Here is a 14,047-nt window from a genome sequence, read left to right as displayed (position 1 = left end):
AACAAATATTAAATGAAAAATAACAAATTATTTTTTTCAAATAATATTAAAATAAAATCTATATTTTGTGTGCGAAAAAGTCGATAAAGTGGTAGAATTTAATTTTTCTTTTTTCTTTACAATGGGAACTTGATGACTACATTGATACCCGTAGCTACATCTTGCTTACTAGCTAATAGGAAGAATAGAAGAAATAAGAATAGGAATAGGGATAGTGGGAAATACCTAGTTCCCGTCAATAAATAGAAATGATCGTTTGCAAGGAATTATAACACAAAACAATTCATGGTTGTCTTCTGATAACAAGATTTTGTACCTTTGATTTCCTCTTAAATGCTAATCTTATCTGCACCTTAAATGACAATCTTTAACTCTAACTCTAATTATATTATGTGTACCTTAAATTTAAATGGGCTTCAAACTTTGTTGTGTTGGTTGGTGGTGTTCTTTCACGGAGAGGAGGAGATTGTTAAATATATTATGGATCATGATATTATTGTGTATGACAACACTCTCTTCATATGGCCTCAACTAAGATGGTATTTGTGAGTATGTCCCCATGCTTTTGTTTGCTTATGTTAAATTTGGATGCTAACAAATTTATGTGATTCTGAGGTAGCATTAAAAATTGCTCTATTTATGTTGCAGTTCACTAGTAGAAATATGGCAAATAAATGACTATGTGACCAAAAAATTTAGTCACGACAATTAAAAATGACCAAATTTTAGTCATTTTTTACAACAAAGCTATAAATGACTAAATAAATGACTAATTTGGTCATCGGGTGAGATTACACAAATAAAAATGACTAAATAAATGACTAATAAAATGACTAGATAATTGTCTGGCTCTCTTAAAGAAATTAGGTACTTGTGGAAATAATATAAAAAATTGATCCTAATATTTTTGTTTGTAAATTATTTATTATTTAAATATTATTTTTATTTATAAATAATAAATTATTTTATTAGTAGATGTATTATATTATATTTTTTTATTTCTATTAAAAATATAATAAGAATAAAAGTATAACAATTTCACTTGGATTAACAATTTTTGAAGACAAAATAAATATTTTGCCTTAAATATTTGTTAGAGTAATCTTTTATTAGCTAATAATTATTTATTTAATTATTAGTCTATTATACTCTATGCTTAAGCTAAAATTAGGAATCTTATAATTCTTAAGGGTTTTCTCCTTTAGGGTTTCGAGTATCCTCTTATAAGGATTCTCTCTTTGTATTTTCATAACAACTGTAATTATTGAATTGCATTCTTGTTGCACAATCAATATGACTCCTCTTTTCTGGATCTCTGAATTCTGGCCTCCACAACTTTTTTGCTTCTCTACTTTTGCGACAAGTTTGCATGCAGGTGATCTTTAGGAGCCGTAGAGTTGATTTTTCCTCAATTCCAATATGGTACCAGAGATCCAGATCTGCATACCCTTGTTCTCTTCATGAGAGTTTTTGGGCCTTGTTCTTCAGATCTGTGTATTCGGGGGTTTGTGTGGTTGTTTATTTTCTATTTCTGGGGGTAGCTGATTTTTTGGTACATTTTGGTGCCAAAATGACCTCACAAATGGATTCAGAAGGCTGATTCCATGAATTTTGATATATAATTTGCCTATTTTCTGTGACAGGGGCATTTGGGGCATGATTTTTTTATTGGCACTCATGCAGATTATAGTCTTCTCTACCTGGTCATGTTCTATTTCAGTGGAGATTCTTCAGATCAACAGTTACTCTTCGACAATGTTTGCAGCTATTTCATGCTTCAGTGGTGTTCTCCATTCTCTTCTTTTTGTTCCTATCTTCTGGAACACTCTTGTTTGGAGGCTTCTTAGTACTTCACTTGAGCTTTCATCTCTTCTTGGAGAGGAGTTTTGTTCCCACAGGGTTTTCTCCTTTTTCTCCACTTTACAAATATTTTATTGTACTTGGGTAGCTCATCAGGCCTAGTTGTTGGGACCCATTGTTGCTTTCTTGCATTTTTTACATGCTTTTTTAGTCCTTAGTTATTTTGTAGCTACTCCCTAAGTTCATCTTAGGGGGGGTGTTAGAGTAATCTTTTATTAGCTAATAATTATTTATTTAATTATTAGTCTATTATACTCCATGCTTAAGCTAAACTTAAGAATCTTATAATTCTTTAGGATTTTCTCCTTTAGGGTTTTGAGTATCCTCTTATAAGGATTCTCTCTTTGTATTTTCATAACAACTATAATTATTGAATTGCATTCTTGTTGCACAATCAATATGACTCTTCTTTTCTGGATCTTTGAATTCTGGCCTCCATAGATTTTTCGCTTCTCTCCTTTTGTGACAAGTTTGCATGTAGGTGATCTTTGGGAGCTGTAGAGTTGATTTTTTCTCAACTCCAATAATATTTAAATTATTCTTTATATTATCTTAAATAAAAAATAAAAAATATTCTAATTGTATATATATATATATTCTAATAAATATATATGTATATATACATCTTACTGTTTATCAAAATTGCATTATATTTTTTTAATTGCAGATTACCCCTTTTTTATTGTCACCCATTTTTCATCTATCTAGATTAAAAATAGCCTATATAAATTTCAAGATCATAATTGAAATTTTAAAAGGTTTTGAATTCTTTAAAGAATAAATAAAAAAATTACCTCCAAAGCCTAAGACCTCCAAAGGCTAATTTGTTTCCAAAAAAAATGACTCCCGCCAAGGAAAAAATTAGCGCAAAATCAGAATTTTGATCGACAACCAAAGTAAGAAGAGCTATGGAAACCATACCAATGGATGGAATGTTGTAATCAAAACTTTGCTATGGAAAAAATAGGAAAGCTCTTTATCTACACTCTGCAGACTGTCCATGGTAGAAGAAGACCAAAGGAAGACATTGACAAACACAGGTACTGTACATTTCTGTGTTTTTGAATTATTAAACTTCGAATAAAATTTTGTACTTTTTGCTTGTATGCAATATGAAATTTTTGTATCAGATAAACTACCCACCTAGAGAGGAGATTGATGATTGGCACGCCCTCCTATATCAGTTGGGTTCCCTTGAATTCAATCTATGTAGTAGGGAGTCAAGGTCTTGGGAGAGAGGAATCAGGGAAGGATCTTTGAATCCACCTACCCCTATCCATAGTCAATAGTAGGGCAACAACAAACCTCAAAAATAATACTACCATAAAAATAATAGTAATTGTTCATTTATGTTTTCTCTTTATCTAACCATGATATGAAGTAGCTATATGACCACGAATGCTCTTGTTATTGACAAGAAGAACCATTATATCTACAGTTTATGAAGGCTCTATTTCTATGTGTTAGACTATCATTTGGGTCACTGTCTTGGTATGTATGACTCTTTATGTAAATATAAAACTCTTACTTAATTCTAGAAACTTTAGTGTGCTGCTCTCTTTGGGTTTGACAGTGCTGCTCTTTAAGGTTGAGAATCCCTTGTGACTTTGCACTGTTATTTTATGCCTTGATTGCAAATAGTTGTCCTTTGCTATTGTTATTTTGGCTTCACGACTGTAAGATTACTAAGAGTCTTTTGTCCTAATGACTATTGCAATCCTTTTTCTTATGGTATTGCTGCTCAATCTTGCTCTAGATTGTTCTAGTCTACCCTTCAAACAAAGAGACCTTACTAAAAAATTTATACAAAAAATCATTAGATAGTCTCTGTTATTTACAACTATTCAATAACAATGATTGACTAATTTTATCTTGTAAACCTTTTAGACTTGTAAATCAATATAACATTACTGCCATGATTATATTGCTTGTCCCTCTTGAGCAATCAGCTTAACTACCCCTGTATGCACTGCAATAGATATCTCTTTTACGTCTTTAGCTATTTTTCTCTTTAGTTGTGATGTCCATTGTAGATGCTTTAGGTCTGGACCTTCATTACTTTATCATTGACTCTGCTCTTCAATGTTTGGAGTGTCTTTGATCATACCTAAGTGTGTGCTGCTCTATGACCTCTATTCCATAAAGATAATGATCTCATTCTTCTTGCTAATTGAGTGTTCTTCTCTTTGATATCTTGACTACTGCTGCTTTGTCTCGTGGGGCTGAGTGCTTCTTTTAAATCATTAAAAAAATCTCCCTTATGACTATTTTATGGCTTCTCTTACCGTTTTAATGTCTGTAACTCTATCCTAATACTGTCCTAACCTTGTCTACACCTTGAGTAGACTTGATCATGACCTCATATATCTCTTTTGTCACCATTGGGTCTATCTTAGAAGGAACATGATGTCAGACATAATAGGACTGCATGTGATCCTTGTACATTTTAATGGTCTTTGGAAGCTCATTGATGGTGGCTTTGTGTTTCTTGGATTCTCTATTGCTCCTTTGGGTAAATGACTATTATGACTATATTTGCCTTGCCCTTTTGAGCTTTAACTGCTCTATGTCTCAAGACTTTTTTATGACTACCATTCCTCTTGGGTTGTTCATATCATGCTTTGACAAAGACTATCATTGAAATCATTGTGATCTTTGAGCCTTAAGCTCTATCACATTGATGTTTGGCTGTCATTTTGAATTTATAATTACCAACAAGATCTTGGTTTAATCTTCTCATATCTTTTCCTTGACTTTCAACAATAAGGATTATCATTTAATGCCCCTAGATGCTAACTATTGATGATTGTCAAAATTGATTTTGATTACTTATTTGTGCTTAGAATGTGTTTCTCTACAACATTATTTTTTAGGGAGGAAACTCTTCAAACTTGAACATAACTGTTCTTTAGCTTTTCTCCTTGTTTTGTATAGCTGCTTTGTAGTTGTGATCATTGATCATGTTGCCACCCCATGTAATAATTAATTGATTTCCTTGATTCTTATGTGAAGCATGACTGCATTTTTTGTATTTTTCTTTGTGACTATGATATGTCTCCTCTATACTTTGTAGCTTTCCATCATGTATATCATAGCAAGTCTATTTATGATCTCTGTCATTGATTTTGTGTCATTTAAGACAAGCTCTCCATATTTTGAAATTGTAATATTTGTAGGTGCAACTACTTTATGGAATCTCTACATTTTTTTACAAGTTTAGATAAATTAATCAAGTTTGATAGAAATTGTGTCAAGAATGAAAGTAATAGTTAAGGGATTGAATTCTTTTAACATGCATAGAATAGTCATCAAGAATCTTCCCATTCCCCGAAATGTACAATCTATCAATAAGTTCTCTCCTGAGTGTCAAACAAAAATCATTATATCTATTCAATATCCAAGTATACTTTCCAATCTCTACCACTTCTTTCACCTGACAACTGTAGTAGTAGTTCCCAAGCGCAATGACCTTTGCATCTCCAATGCAGATGCATAGTTTTCAAATTTTGCCACATTTTCTTTTATAATTTGGTTAATACTTTTTGGAGGAATATTTGGATACTGAAAACCTTTTGGGAAAGAAAGGCAATTGTGAACAAAGAACCCCTAAAAAAAAACCCATGTATGAAAAATATCATGCAGACACCCAAGGGTTACGATTTAACAAGAGTAATTACATGAAACAAAAGCACAAAAATATTGTGAATGGATCAAAATGCGTACCAGCCTAAGGAGGAGGAACATTGAAGTGATTTCCTCATTGTTGTTAGACACTCTACAAGCAGGAACCCAATATTCACATGAAGGAACTGCCATTCTTGCAGTAATGACACCGTGATTCGAATCTTGTCCATCTATGGGATTATACTTTCCCTGCACCACATCTTTAGCTACAATTTCTAAGAATGATGGAAAGAGTTGAAAACATCTTCTTATTTATATTTTTCAATAAACATGTCGTCCATTTCTATATCTTCTGTGTCCTCAACGTGATAAGTCCATAGCTTACATAAAGCATCATAATAACCATCCCAGTTGATTTTGCAGGTCCCCTCAAAATTTTTATAGTACACTCCACAACTACTTTGCAACACAATTCCTACATAAAATTTTCACTATTAGAATCTCTACATATTTGCTTGTTAAGATCCTTGAGCAACTGTAGAGTTTCTATGATTTTCTCAAAAATGATGCCCTTTGAAAGGTCCGAGGAAATACTCTTCAACAACATCATTTTCTTGAGCTTAAAATTTTCATTTGAAATAGGAAGAGCTTTGATGAGTCCACAAATAATCCAATCCTCATTGCAGTGCCTAATAACATACTCTAAAATCCACTTTGCACTTTTCTTGTCGCTTCCGATTTCAGAAGGAGTGGCCATCAGACATTTGGAAGCACCCTGTAAATTGCATAGTTTTTGTCTACTTTCCATTAGTCATCCACAAAATCCAGGTATGGAGTTATAACATGACCAAACTCCATGATGTCCCATTATTTGTGCTTACACAATTGACTCATTGTGAGCATATGAGGAAATACTCTTCAGCAACATCATTTTCTTGAGCTTAAAATTTTCATTTAAAACAGGAAGAGCTCTAATGAGTCTAGGAATAATTCAATCCTTAGTGCAGTTCCTGATAACATACTCTAAAATCAACTTTGCACTTTTCTTGCCACTTTCGATTTTAGAAGGAGCGGCAATCAAACATTTGGAAGTGCCCTGTAAAGTGCATAAATTTCATCTACTTTCCCTTTAATCATCCACAAAAGCCATATATGAAGTTATAACATGACCAAACTCCATTATGTCCCATTATCTGTGCCTGCACAATTGACTCATTGTGAACATATGAGGAAATAATCTTCGGTAACATTATTTTCTTGAGCTTAAAATTTTTATTTGAAATAGGAAGAGATCTGATGAGTCCAAAAATAATCCAATCCTCATTACAGTGCCTGATAACGTACTCTAAAATCCACTCTACATTTTTCTTGTCGCTTCCAATTTCAGAAGGAGCGGGCATCAAACATTTGGAAGTGCCCTGTAAAGTGCATAGCTTTCATCTTCTTTCCATTAGTCATCCACAAAATAACTAGCACTTACACCAAATAAAGTGCAATGGTTATGTTGATAGTAAGATATATAAAATGTGATTTCAATCTTGTATAAATTTATGTATTAAACAAAACTTTCGTGATTATGTTCTATTCGAATTTCTTTGCATCAGAGTATAAATCATTAATGTGTCATCAATGAATATCATTAGTTACTTGAATGTGTCATATTTGGATTATTTTTTACATTTGTTATTCTCATGGATAGGTATTGAAGCACTTGCATGGGTGATAAAGCTTGTTTGGATAGGACCTAGAGACTTTTGAAAAGGCGGGCAAGGAAATTGGAGTTTGCTGCAACGATTTTGAAGTTAGTGAGACCCTCTGCAACAAATTTAGAGGTAATTTGAAACCCTCATTGCTAAAAGTAGGCTGATAGGAAACACACACATATTCCATTCTTAGTAGGTAAACTTCAAATGAATGTAAGATAGATCTCAAAACAATGACTCATTGTATCCTCTTCTTTCTATTATGGTCTCTATTAAAAGTGACTACTGTCAATAATATTTTGGCATCTCTATTTTTAAAATTTATTTATTTTTCTTGGAATTAGAAACTAAATTAATACTAGAATGTAGAATATTACAGATGGATCAATGTCAAAGGTTGACCACGGAGAAATATCATGCACATGATGAAATAGTAGCTAATGAAAGGAGCTTGGACAAATATCCATGTCCATGTAATGATTGCCTTGGTGGAAAGGTGAAAAAAAGAAATGTAATTTATCGACACATGATAAGTTGTGGGCATAGCGGTATAAGACCTTGGGATTACAATTATTATGAAGATATGATAGAATTGCAGACTGTGAAAGATGAAGAGGCAGAAAACATAGACAAAGTGGCAACAAACATAGATGAAGTGGCACCAAACATAGATGAAGAGGCAAAAATGTTTGACGAAGGGTTTGAAGTTGATAGAATGTTGAATGAGGGTCTAAGAGATGATTGGGCCAAGTTAATGGAGGATGTTTTAAAGCCTTTTTATTCTAATTGTAAGTTAATTCATTTGAAAATAATCCTTCAAATTCTTAACTTGCAAGTGGTGCATGGTTGGACAAATGAGAGTGTAGATGAGTTATTGGTATTATTAAGTTCATTGTTACTAGCTGACTCCACTTTGCCAAAAAAACAAAGTAAATGTAAAATGCAAATCAGTAAGCTCGGCTTGGGGTATGAAAAAATCCACACATGTGTGAATGGTTGTGTATTATTTCACAAAATTCTTGCAAGTGACAGTGAATGTCTGAAATGTCATGAAGCAAGGTATAGACAAGGGTTGAAATCAGCTATGGTTCCTAGAAAAGTTCTTCACCACTTTTTGATAATACCATGATCACTCTGAATGTATAGGTGCAAAGACATTGCTGAACTTATGCAGTGACATGCCCAAAATAAGAGCACTGATGGAAAACAATGACATGTGCCTAATTCAAGGACGTGGATGGAATTTGATAATAGATGGCCTAATTTTTCTCAAGATCCTCATAATACAAGGTTAGGTTTGGCTCTAGATGGGATGCATCCATTCTTAGATCAAAGTACTAAATTGTCAACTTGGCCAATGTTTCTAATAAACTATAACTTGCCTCCATGGTTAGCAACTAAACCATTTTTCTTAATGTTATCATTGATTATACTAGGAAAGAAAAGTGTGACTTTAGAAACAATAGATGCTTATCTAGAGCCATTGTATGATGAGCTAATAGAATTGTGGAAAGAAATTGAAGCAATTCAATCTTTAAGGGATGGTCATTCAATCAAATTTACTTTAAGATCTTCCTTATTGTTTATGATTCATGATCTTCCTGCGTATGACACATTATCTAGTCTCTCTGTTCATGGATACCATGGATGTCCTACTTGTAACTTTAAGGATTTTGTGAGGCACTCAAGAAGTTTGTGTAGGTGTATTTATTGTGGACATTGTGCTTACCTTAAAATGGATCATCCATATCGTTGGCAAAAAACACGTTTCAACGGTCAAGAAGAGAATTGTGAAGCGCCATTGCTAATAACAAGTGATTAGATTATTGAGTATGGATATAAAAGAATGTCATTTATTAAAAATGATGGGATTATGGGTAGTAGAAATTATCCAAGTAATGAAAGCAGTGTAAAACAATTGTACATATTATATAAGTTGCCATACTTTAAGGATATAACCATTAGGCATACTGTTGACTTTATGCATACCGAGAAAAATATACCCTATGCTATTATAGAAACTCTTTTTGGTACCTTAGATACTATTTCATCACATGAAGACTTTCGAGAAATAAAGATTCACCGAAATCTTTGGGTTGAAAAATATGATAATAAAAAATATAGAAAACCTTGTGCTCCTTTTGTCTGGACAAAGGAATAATGTGCACAATTCTTATAGTTGACATCTCAAACTTGCTTTCCCACTGGATATGTAAGTAGTAGCATCAGAAGCCAAACTGACATTAATAGCTTAAGAGGCCTCAAGACCCATGACTATCATGTCATAATCAATAATATCTTACCTATTGTGGTAAATATATCAAGTTTGGCAAAGGGGCCAAGATTGGCAATTATAAGGTTGGGCCTAATATTAAAGAGAATGAGCTTACATGTATTAGATCCTTCGAACTTTGATAGTTTGAGGGAGGAGGTTGTTGAAGTCCTTTGTCTATTGGAACAAGAATTTCCACTAGTAATATTTAACATTTCTATGCATCTTTTGATACATATAGAATATGAACTAGAGCATTGTGGCCCAATAAGAATGAGATGGATGTATCCTATAGAACAATATATGAAGGTTTTAAAAAAAACTATCCATACTAGGGCAAAATCAGAAGGCAACATGTATGAGGGATATTCAATGCAAGAGGCCATCGGATTTTGCATAGAATATATGAAGGATTTTAAAAATGTCAATCAATATGTATGGGATGATGACGAAGATGATAGAGTTGTAGGTGAAGTATTAGAAGGCAATGGATGTCGCTTCAAGATATCATATCAAGAAAGAAGTGCAATACATGCCTTTATTCTTCAAAACACATCTTCGTTCGATAATTGGCACAAGTAACAAATAAATTACACTAATTTATTTACTCAATTGCATTTACACATTTATATTATTAATATTACTATTTGTACGTCATTATTTTATGTAGAAAATATGAATAAGAGAATCAAACTTGGATGCAACATTGACCTTAAAAGCGCAACCGTCATGATTTGATTGGAGGCGATTCTTTTCCAAAATTTGAAGAATGGATTGCTAATCCAATAAATGATGCAAAAGAAGGAGGTCACGATATAACAACAGAGGAAAGTGAACTTTCACAATCTCCACATTTATGGGCTATGTGTTTTAGTGGAATGTGGGCCTATGGTAGTCACTTAAGAGTGGAAGAAAAAGACAAAGGAAAGACTAATTGTGATTGTGTTGTTAGTGCTGAATTTTTTCATGGAAATGAGAATAAATTTTATGTTGGATTCATCCAAGATATTATTCAAGTGGATTTTGGTGAAAATAGTCCTATATTATTAAAATGTAAGTGGATTTGACCATCTGTGGTATAATTTGATGAATATGGATTTGTGTGTACAAATACATGACAAATTTTATCAGAGACAGATGAGTCGTATGTTTCCCCTCTTCAAATTAACCAGTCATTTCTAATTGATGATGTAAGAAACCTGAGATGGTCTTATGTCATTCAGACAGAGACTCATTCCAAATAAAAATTCATGGAAGTTGTTGATGTAATGCCTGATGGGCAATATGCTAATTTACAAGAAACATTCGAAGAAGTGGATGAAGACAATGAGGGACTGTTAGAAGAAGAAATTTTGATTACAAATGAAGAAATTGGGAGAGAGAATGTATTATATTTATCAAATGAGTATGAGGAAGAAAATCAAACAGATGCAGACACTAGTAATCAAGATTCTGATCTTGCTAACAATGCAGATGATTATTGATGAGCCCCATTTCTGACTTTTTATTTAAGACTTTTATGTTGTTTTAAGACTGTTTTATTTTGTAAGCACACAGACCTTCTAATTAATACTTGTTTGAAAGCTTTAATGTTGAACAAAGTTTCTATATGAATATGTTAGCTTTAATCTTTGTAACCATGCTACACTATGACTGTCAGCTGTGCCTTGTAATAGTAATGACTACAAGAAAAGCATCTGATGAAATGTCTTTGTAGATATCCATTATCTTATATTGTACTTTACTATATCTTTGTATCATGGACTACTCTGCATCTATTGGGATTGATATACAATGGCAATCTTTTAGCTCTATGAATATCATGGTATGGTTTGTTACTTCCTAATACTTGCTCTAGATGATTCACTATTCTATGTATCAAACTATGATTCACTGAGATATGCTTTGTGAACTGAAAAAGTTCATTGTTGCTTTTTATTATCATTGCCACATTATTCAATGAAGATCTTTGGCAATAATAACCCCCCTTTGGCTTTGTTCTCATAAAGTTATTGAAGCCTTTATAAGCATGATGATTGTATTCTATTACAGTGATATGCTTTGGGTTTACAATATATTGGTCTTTATGATAGTTAATTCTCACTATAAAAACTTATTTGTAGACTATTATTGTTTGTGGTGTGTGAAACATAACAACATATCTGAATTCCATTTTTTGTGTGAAATAGAACAACATATCAGAACAGAACAAACTTATTTGTAGACTAATATTTTTTTTTTGAGGAAAAAGGTATCTGAATTCCATTTCTATTATCTCTTGTTAGATGTTCACCTCTACTAGGAGAAGCTTTTCTTAGCTGGAAATTTGACAAAGAACTAGTGGGAACTCATATTTAATTACCAATTATAAGTAAAAGTATTAAATTTGAAAGAATTCTCTAAGATCCTCTTTTGGCATGATTGTTTTTGTGGTATGGTTGAGTGACTGTCTAAATGAAGCTCTTTTTTCTGGCAATGATATCTCTTCGGTTTGATGAGCTAATTATACATTATTGTTTATTTGGACATCAGGAAATGAGGAAAAAGAATTTAAGGCACAAATCAGATGATAGTGATCATATTTCTAAAGTACCAATCATAGATTATGAGCGCTCTTGTGAAGAACACGTGGTCAAAAATAATGATTTTTTATCGCATCTAGGTTTGACAAATAGGCAAGTTGTAAATCCACTAAGTAGTATATTATTTGTTTAATATTGTTTAATGGAATTTTATAGGCAAGATTTTTATGTACATAAGACATGATATGATATATTTTTTTGTTTTTTCAACCAAGAAAAACAGTGTAGAGAAAAAGCAGAGAAAAAACAAAAAGAAAGTAAAGATACAATGCAAATAACTCGTAGAAGCCAACGTTTTTGTGACTCAACAAATGTACTTGGTGAAAACTATAGTTGTGGTGATGTGCAACCTAATATACCACATGGTGATGTGCAACCTGATATACCACATGGTGATGTGCAACCTAATATACCACATAGTGATCTCTTAACACAAAGTCTAAGAGAAATTATTGAAAAACAAGACATCAAAGGAATAATGAATTTGCAGATGATTTATTCAAGTTTAAAGGATGTGTTTGAAGTGAAATCTATAGAGACCGCTACTGATCTATCTACTCATGCCACACATAATGTGGTAGAGGAGCATGAAGTTTCAGTGGCTCAGAGTGAAGCTGTTGCATCTGCAACTTTTGATGGAAGTACTAGATCAACTAGAAATATTGGTAGTGGTTTAATAGAAGATGTGGCCACTTTTCTTAAAAGAAAGAGATTGAGTCAAGATTTATATAGATCTATAGAGGAGAATGCAAAAAAAAAAATAAAAATTAGAAGGGAAGAAGGCATTCTTGGTTGAGGTGTTAAGAGATGGTGAACCCATTGGGCAAAATACTGCAAGGTGGGCCACTAAATTGGGCGTAATATGTAGGGCCCATTTGGATATATGTAAAACAAATTTTGCATACCAAGATCCACAAAGTGTGGAAAAAGTTATTCAAAAAATGAAAAATGTCTTTGACATTATTGGTGGACAAATCTCACGAAAATATTATAAAAACAAGATGAGACTTTTGATGAACAATTTTAGATACAATTGTAGAAAAGAAATCATAGACAGAAAAGAGAGGTCTGACTATTCTACTCTATCTCCAAAATAGTGGGAGGCATTGAAAGAAAGCATGTGTTCTGAAAAATATTTGACAATGAGTGACAAAGGCAAGAGAGCAAGAGATAATGTGAGCACTGAATATATGTCATTTGGCCGAGGTGGTTTGCAAGCCAAAATGAAAAAAATAGGAGTAAGTGTATGGCTTTTTGCTTCAATCTACATTGTGTTATTTAATTAATTTTTTTTTGAACTAACTATATGTTAAAATTGACATTGTATTTTAGGTGGAAAATAGTAATAGAGAAGCAGGTAGTATGAAGTGCAAATATAGTTCATCCACATAGATTTCACATCCATATGTTGAACGCCCACTAAGAGCCTCACAAAATCATGTCAACTCAAATGAAGGGATACAAGATATAATGAGTTGCTTACACAGTCTTGCTGAGAAAGTTTCATAGTTGGCCGCCTCTGTTAAGCCTATAATTTCTGCATGGAATGACGATGATTCCATGGATTCAGATCAAGTAAGAGTCTATCCCTCAAAATATTGATTCTCACCTATATCATCTTTATATTGTATTTTGAATATGTATGCAAATGTATTTTGATCATATATAGAACATTGAATCTATGAAATTTTGCCTTTTGTTGACTATTTTTAAAATGAATTACTCCTCATATGGATAATTTTTTAAACTACATGCAGAGAATTTTTATCAAAGAAACAAAAAAAAACACCTTGATGCCAATAGAGTTGCTGATATTGATAGTGATGATGATGAATTCAAGTAGTATGTGAATGATATTCATAGTAGTAGTTGTGCTCAACTTGAGGTCAGTGCTATGAAACCTTTACTTTTCTTTTGTCTTTTAGTACTTATTTTCTCTTTTGTGCCAACATACTTCTGATGATCAAATTGAATATTTAATCAAATTAAAGATAACATTCATTGTA

This window comes from Cryptomeria japonica, chromosome 4 (assembly GCF_030272615.1).
Source record: "Cryptomeria japonica chromosome 4, Sugi_1.0, whole genome shotgun sequence".
Classification (NCBI taxonomy): domain Eukaryota; kingdom Viridiplantae; phylum Streptophyta; class Pinopsida; order Cupressales; family Cupressaceae; genus Cryptomeria; species Cryptomeria japonica.
The sequence above is the reverse complement of the archived record's forward strand: the minus strand, read 5'-3'. Positions refer to the sequence as shown.